Below are 6,431 nucleotides of genomic sequence, written 5' to 3'. Positions count from 1 at the left end.
AATAGACGACAGTCTAATCATTTTAATCCCATTCCTTTGAAAGAAAACCATGACATTAGTTTGATTCAGGTTAAACAATGTTATCTTGCAAATATTTACTCCAAATATCATGCTTTTAAATTACATGATGCATCATATGCATGAAAAAAAAATCAGCATCTTACAAAGTTTTGAGAGAATTGTCAATTGTGCTCAGTTGACCTCTTAAAACTATCACAAAAACTGAACCAAAGAGGAAAAAGAACACCCAAAAGTAACCCCTGGCAGCTTTAGTTAGTCGGGAAAATATTGGTGTACCTGGAGAGCGCACCACAAGAGATTAAGAATGCTAACGAGCCAGAGTAGGGCGTAGTACGCGATCATAATGTAAGACCGGCCATAGGTGAGCTTCGCGAAAGCTCTTCCGCGCCCGGAAAGCCAAGTACGCAACGAAGAGGGCCGACGGAACGATCAGGGCGAGTTGTACCAGATCCCGTGACATCCGAGACCCACGACGAAACACTGGCCCCGTTCCCCCCTCTCCGTCCGCGGAAAGATGGCCCGTTCCGGCGAGACCGCGAGGGGGATCGCCGAGATGTGCTCCAGCCCTCTCATCTCCGCGGCTCTTCGTGGAAGCGCATCACGAGAAACCTTCGTGTCCAAGGTCCGAGTACGCAAACACTAGAAATCAGAGAACGCCGGAGATCAAAACTCTAGGTGGACATCAGGAGGAGTAATTCTCTGAAAACCCTAATCCTAGGTGTTCGCGCGTTCCGTGGTCGAGTTGAGAACGAAGACCCACCGGTGGGATATAATCCGATCGAATCCGTGTCCGCATCCGATTCGGACCGGATTCGAATTTTTTTTTTTTTTTGTCCGACTGCATCCGAATACGGATTTGGATACGGCCACGATCTCTTGAATTTTTTCTGGACTCGGATTCGGATATCCGTATTATACATAAACACATATACAAGGTCCCTGATCAAAGTTAAACCCGATCCGCATTTCACTGTTTTCCCAATTCCCTCCAATCCCACTTCCCACTTCCCACTTCCAGACCCTTCCCTCCGAAGCAGCGACCGGTTATCGTTGACAAGCGCCTTTCCTGACCGATGTGACGAGCACCCCAACCGACCAAACGAGCATCCCGATCTCATCAGACGAGACGAGCATCCAAGCAGGTAGTGGAATCTTGAATCTTGGCCTCTTTTTTGTTCGTATGTTGGTTTTCATGATTTATACGCTAGACGCAGGATCTTAACCCGCGAGATGTCGTGGATTTACTAATTTATTGGGTTTGATGCTTATTTCTGTGGGGGACTGTAATGATGTGGATGTTAGATTTCTTACCAATTATGTTCAGATCTGAGCAGATTCAGATATTTGGAATGAGATTGAATGAAAAATTATAAGTTGAGAAAGGTTTCAAATAAATTGAGAGAAAAATTGAGGATGATCTGAAGAAAAATAGAAAGGAGAAGAGAGCAGATAGGATTCGAAAGTGAGATCTGGGAGAAGAAGAAAAAATTTTGGGGGAAAAATGAATTTCTTCATATCGTTGCTTGAAAATCTTAACACCCTGTTACAACTATTTATATTTCAGCTGTTAAGTTGATAACAGTAAAAAAATGTCTGGATGGACTTCTGTCAGCTTGGGCTTGGGCTGCACTTGCTTACTTCTTAATAGTTTAGTAGGTTACGGATCCGAATTTTATCCGCTATCTACTGACATCAGATATTTTGGTTGGTTGGTTGGTCGACCATTCCATGTAATCCCCTAGACTCCCTTCTGTCCGACTCTTCTCCTTCTTCTCCTCTATTCCAAACCCTAACCGTCATCTAGGGTTGTAGTTTCTTTGTTGGAATCTGTAGATCTGATCTCCAGATGATTTTTGATGCTCTTCACATCCCTCATGCTGGTGATTCATTACAGATAAGTGCTTTTTTCTCTTTATTCTTTGGCTATTTCCTCCTTTCTATTTCTAAAGCTTAATCTTTTATTGCAAAGGGTGTTGCATCCTCTTCTATTCCAAGAGATCCTTGTCCTCTAGGATCAAAGTCAGAAAATTGGTTCATGAGGGCTCTATAGTCCTCCCAGATGGCTTCTTCTTCACTGAAGTTGCTCTATTTGACTAACACCTGTGTGGCTGCCTTGACAATCTTGTTTCCTTACAGTACCATCCTGCAATCTAATATCTTCTCTGATAGGGCTAAAAGTTGCCCTTCTTCTCCAGTAAGTGGCATTATAGGTGAAGCTTGCCGTGGGTTACTAATGCCTCTTTTGAGCAGGGATACATGGAATATCGGATGTATCTGAGATTCTTCCGGCAGTTGCAACCTGTAAGCCATCAGGCCAATTCTTTTCAATATCTTAAAAGGGCCATAATACCATGAGATGAGCTTGAGATTTTTGGAGACTGCTACTGTATTCTGCTTATATGGTTGGAGCTTGAGGTATACCATCTCTCCTTCTCTATATTCCTTATCCATCTTTTTCTTATCTGCATTTTGCTTCATATGGTTTTGAGCTTCTCTGAGTCTGTCCCTTAGTATTCGAATCATGTTGTCCCTTTCTCTATTCCAGTCTGCTACTGTGGTGTGCACATCTACTCCGAGATTAACCACTGGGTACAAAGGTAGAGAATGATCGTATAGTGCTTGATATGGAGTCATCCCTAAGGAGGAGTGATGGTTGGTGTTGTACCACCACTCAGTCAGGGATAGCTATTTGTGTCATTTATGGGGTTCTAGAAATATAAACAATGTAAGTATGTCTCCAGACATTTGTTTATCCTTTCAATTTGTCCATCAGTTTGTGGATAGTATGTAGTACTTAACTGTAATTTGACCCCCATCAACTTGAACAGATCTTGTCACACTTGATTAGTAAACATCTTGTCCTTGTCAGATACTATACCCTAAGGCATTCTATGTAATTTATACGCAGAGTTAAGGAAAGCTCTTGCTACCTCCTAGGATGAGTAAGGATGTTTCAGGGGAATGAAATGAGCATATTTGGTGAGCCTATCCACCACCACCAGTATGGTATCTTTCTCTTCAGACTTGGGTAAGACCTCTATAAAATCCATACCGATCTCTTGCCAGGCTTGAGTTGGGATTTTTAGAGGTTGTAGCAAACTGGCATAAGAAGTTCCATCAGTTTTATTTTTGATACAGACTTCACATTCTTTCATCTTTTTTTCTACTTCTCTTTTCATTCCAGGCCGATAGAATAGCTGCTTAATTCTTCTATAGGTGTGACTCATTCCAGAATGTCCTCCTAATGATGATACATGCATAATTTCTAATAATTTATGTCTTAATCCTCCTGTGCTTTCATTATAAATTCTTCCTTTGAATTTGAGTACTCCTTAATTATAAGAATAATTGGGTTGGGATTCGAGTTGGATAAGTATCTCTGCTATAATACATTGGGTTTGCTAATCTCTTTCATAGCTATCTGCTATCTCATTGCTCCAAATGGATATTACTGTAATGATAGCCTTTATGCTTTCTTCCTCTAATCCCAATTTGGATAAGACATCTGCTACCAAATTTTTTTTTCCTTTCTTATACTGTATAGAATAATCCAACCCTAGCAACTTCAGTATCCCTTTCTGTTGAATGGCTGTAGTGATCTTTTGTTCAAATAGATATTTCAGGCTTTGGTAATCAGTTTTAATGATGAAAGATTTGGGGCTAATGTAATGCTTCCATTTAGAGACTGCCATCAGTATGGCTAAAAACTCTTTTTCATAGGTGGATAGCCCTCTGTGCCTTTCACTCAACCCTTTGCTAAGGTAAGCTATGGATCTCCCTTGCTGGGTGAGCACTGCTCTAATTCCATATCCACTAGCGTCTACTTCTAGTGTGAATGATAAGGTATAGTTGGACATGGCCAAGATTAGGGTAGTTGTCATTACTTTCTTCAATTTCTCAAAGATTTCTTGAGCTTCCTCATTCTAATGGAAGTTATCTTTCTCAAAGAGTTCAGTTAAGAGTTTACTGATGGTTCTATGCCCTTTTATGAACCTCCTGTAGTATCCTATGAGACCCAAAAATCTTCTCAATTTCTTGAGTATAGTTGGTGTAAGTCATCTTCTCATTGCTGCCACCTTGTCAGGATCAATGGCCACTCCTTCTCTTGTAATTATATGCCCAAGGCACTTTACTTGCTGCTGTCCGAAGAAGTACTTAGATCTTTTAGCAAACAATTGGTTCTTCCTCAATAGGTTCAGGACTTCCTTGAGGTGTTCCACATGCTCCTCCAATATTTTGCTGCACACAAAAATATCATTAAAGAAAACTAATATAAATTTTTTGAGGTAAGAAAAAAAAATCTCATTCATGATGGCTTGGAATGTTGCAGGTGCATTGGTTAGCCCAACAAGCATAATCAAGAACTCATAGTGTCTCATATGAGTCCTAACGGTAATTTTATGCATATCTTTTGAATTCATCCTTACTTGATGGTAACCAGATCTCAAGTCTCTCTTGGAATAATACTGTGACCCTTCTAATTCATCCAAAAGGTCATCAATTAGGAGAATGGGATACTTATCCTTCATTGTAGCCTTGTTCAATTGTCTGTAGTCCACACAGAACCTTCAACTATTGTCCTTCTTCTTAACTAGGAGAACTGGAGAAACATAGAGACTGGTACTGGACTGGATGAGTGATGATTTTAACATCTTTTGTATCTGTCTTTCTATCTCATCCTTTTGTTCAAAGTTATACCTGTAGGGTTTAATATTAACAGGGATAGTATCAGGCAATAGGGATATTTTATGGTCCTGTGATCTGCTGAGCGGTAGTCCTTTAGATTTTTGGAATACATCCTAGTATTGTTTCTGGACCTCTTTTACTGTAATAGGTATTTCTGCTTCTTCTTTACTTTTCTCATTATTCATCATGCGTCCAATAGCACAACAATTATTCTGCAGTCCAGTTTTGTACCATTGTATAGCTGTGATCATTTGAAGTTTGACCTTGGTATACTTCAGTTTTGACCCTTCAGTTATGCCTTTGAGTGTCATCTGTCTTTCATTTTTAGTAAAAATCACAGAATTATTTTGATAATCAAAGGTCACTTTCTCATAAACTCTCAACTAATCTATTTCCAAGATGATGCTAGACCCATCCAATCTGATTACTCTTAATTCAGCCTGATATGAATCTCCTTGCATGGTCTATTGAAAGTTGACACACTTTAATTTGCTAAGAACCTTATGTCCATTAGCCACAATCACAAGAAGAGGGGTTGCAGGGATTAGATTAGTCTTCACCTCTTTAGCTATCTGAAAATTAATGAAACTATAGGTGCCGCCCGTGTCAATTAGGATGACAACTATCTTTTTATTTGCTTCTCCTTGTATTTTGATGGTTTCATGCTGATTCTATTTAACTAAAGCATGAACGGTAATTTTCATATCATTCTTTTTTTCATCTTCCAACATAGTTTTCTCTTCTTCCTCTTCCTCATCAGGGATGGATCTAGAAAATTTTCAAAGGGGTGTCCCTTTGATAAGTATTTATTTCATAAAATATTAAAAATAATGAAGTATACAAGACAATAGTATATTTTTATAATTAAGTAAAAATTATTAATAAAATAAAATTTATTCAAAGCAGTCATCTTATAATTACATCAAAATAAGTATTAAAATAATATGCATTCAATACAATTTCCTCTACGAGTTCTCATATTTTGAAAACGATACATAATAGTTTCATCCATGATATTTTCAAATACATCTTTTTCTATGTATGTCACTAGACAATCATTCAGAAATTGATCACACATTCAATTTTCTAATCTACTTTTGACATAATTCATTGCAGAAAAAGCTCTTTCCACACTAGCAGTTGCAATTGATAAAATTAAAATAAGCTTCAAAAGCATATATATCAAAGGATAAACAAAATACTTTTCTGTCTCCACTAACTTTCTTGAAAGATCATCAAACCTCTGAAGATCAACAAATACTTCATGTGATTGCACATCAAAAATATAATTTTTAAGTTGATACTCAAGTGCTCTAATATCAATATTAGAAAATTCATTAGGATAAAATTCTGCCATCTTCATCAATTTTCTGGAATCAAAAGTTCTGAATGAATTCTTGGGACTTAAGCATGCCACGTAACGAAGTAACTTAGTGTGTACCTCATTAAAATGATTATTTAGCTCACAAAGTTATATATCTATCACTGCATAAAACACATCTACACGATAGTGATGCATGTTAGTAACATGTGGAGCTTTATGCTTTGATCTTCCTTCTTGTAGGCAAACACCATCCATATCAGGAATATCAAGATCATGATGATAACAAAACTGGTAGACTTTTTTCAAGAGAATGTCCCATTTATCATCTCACATCTTCTGTAATCTTTGCTTAGATACATTCACAAGTTCCATTACATTGATAATATCTAGATCTTCTCTT

General features: G+C 38.1%; 1 protein-coding gene across 7 annotated transcripts in view; it reads left to right on the top strand.

Moving 5' to 3' along the window:
- LOC105033153 (uncharacterized) overlaps window positions 1-6,431 on the top strand; it is a 53,691-nt gene that overhangs the window by 12,404 nt on the left and 34,856 nt on the right. The window contains exon 1 of one of the 7 annotated variants that reach the window (XM_073251910.1): window positions 1,013-1,163. The exons of the other annotated variants lie outside the window; for them this stretch is intronic. The gene's annotated coding sequence lies outside the window, so the exon portion shown is untranslated. Of the gene's footprint in view, window positions 1-1,012; window positions 1,164-6,431 lie in introns of those variants that run through there. 7 annotated transcript variants of the gene reach the window in all.

This window comes from Elaeis guineensis, chromosome 2, assembly GCF_000442705.2.
Source record: "Elaeis guineensis isolate ETL-2024a chromosome 2, EG11, whole genome shotgun sequence".
Taxonomy (NCBI): domain Eukaryota; kingdom Viridiplantae; phylum Streptophyta; class Magnoliopsida; order Arecales; family Arecaceae; genus Elaeis; species Elaeis guineensis.
This window is presented reverse-complemented; position numbering and strand designations above follow the sequence as displayed.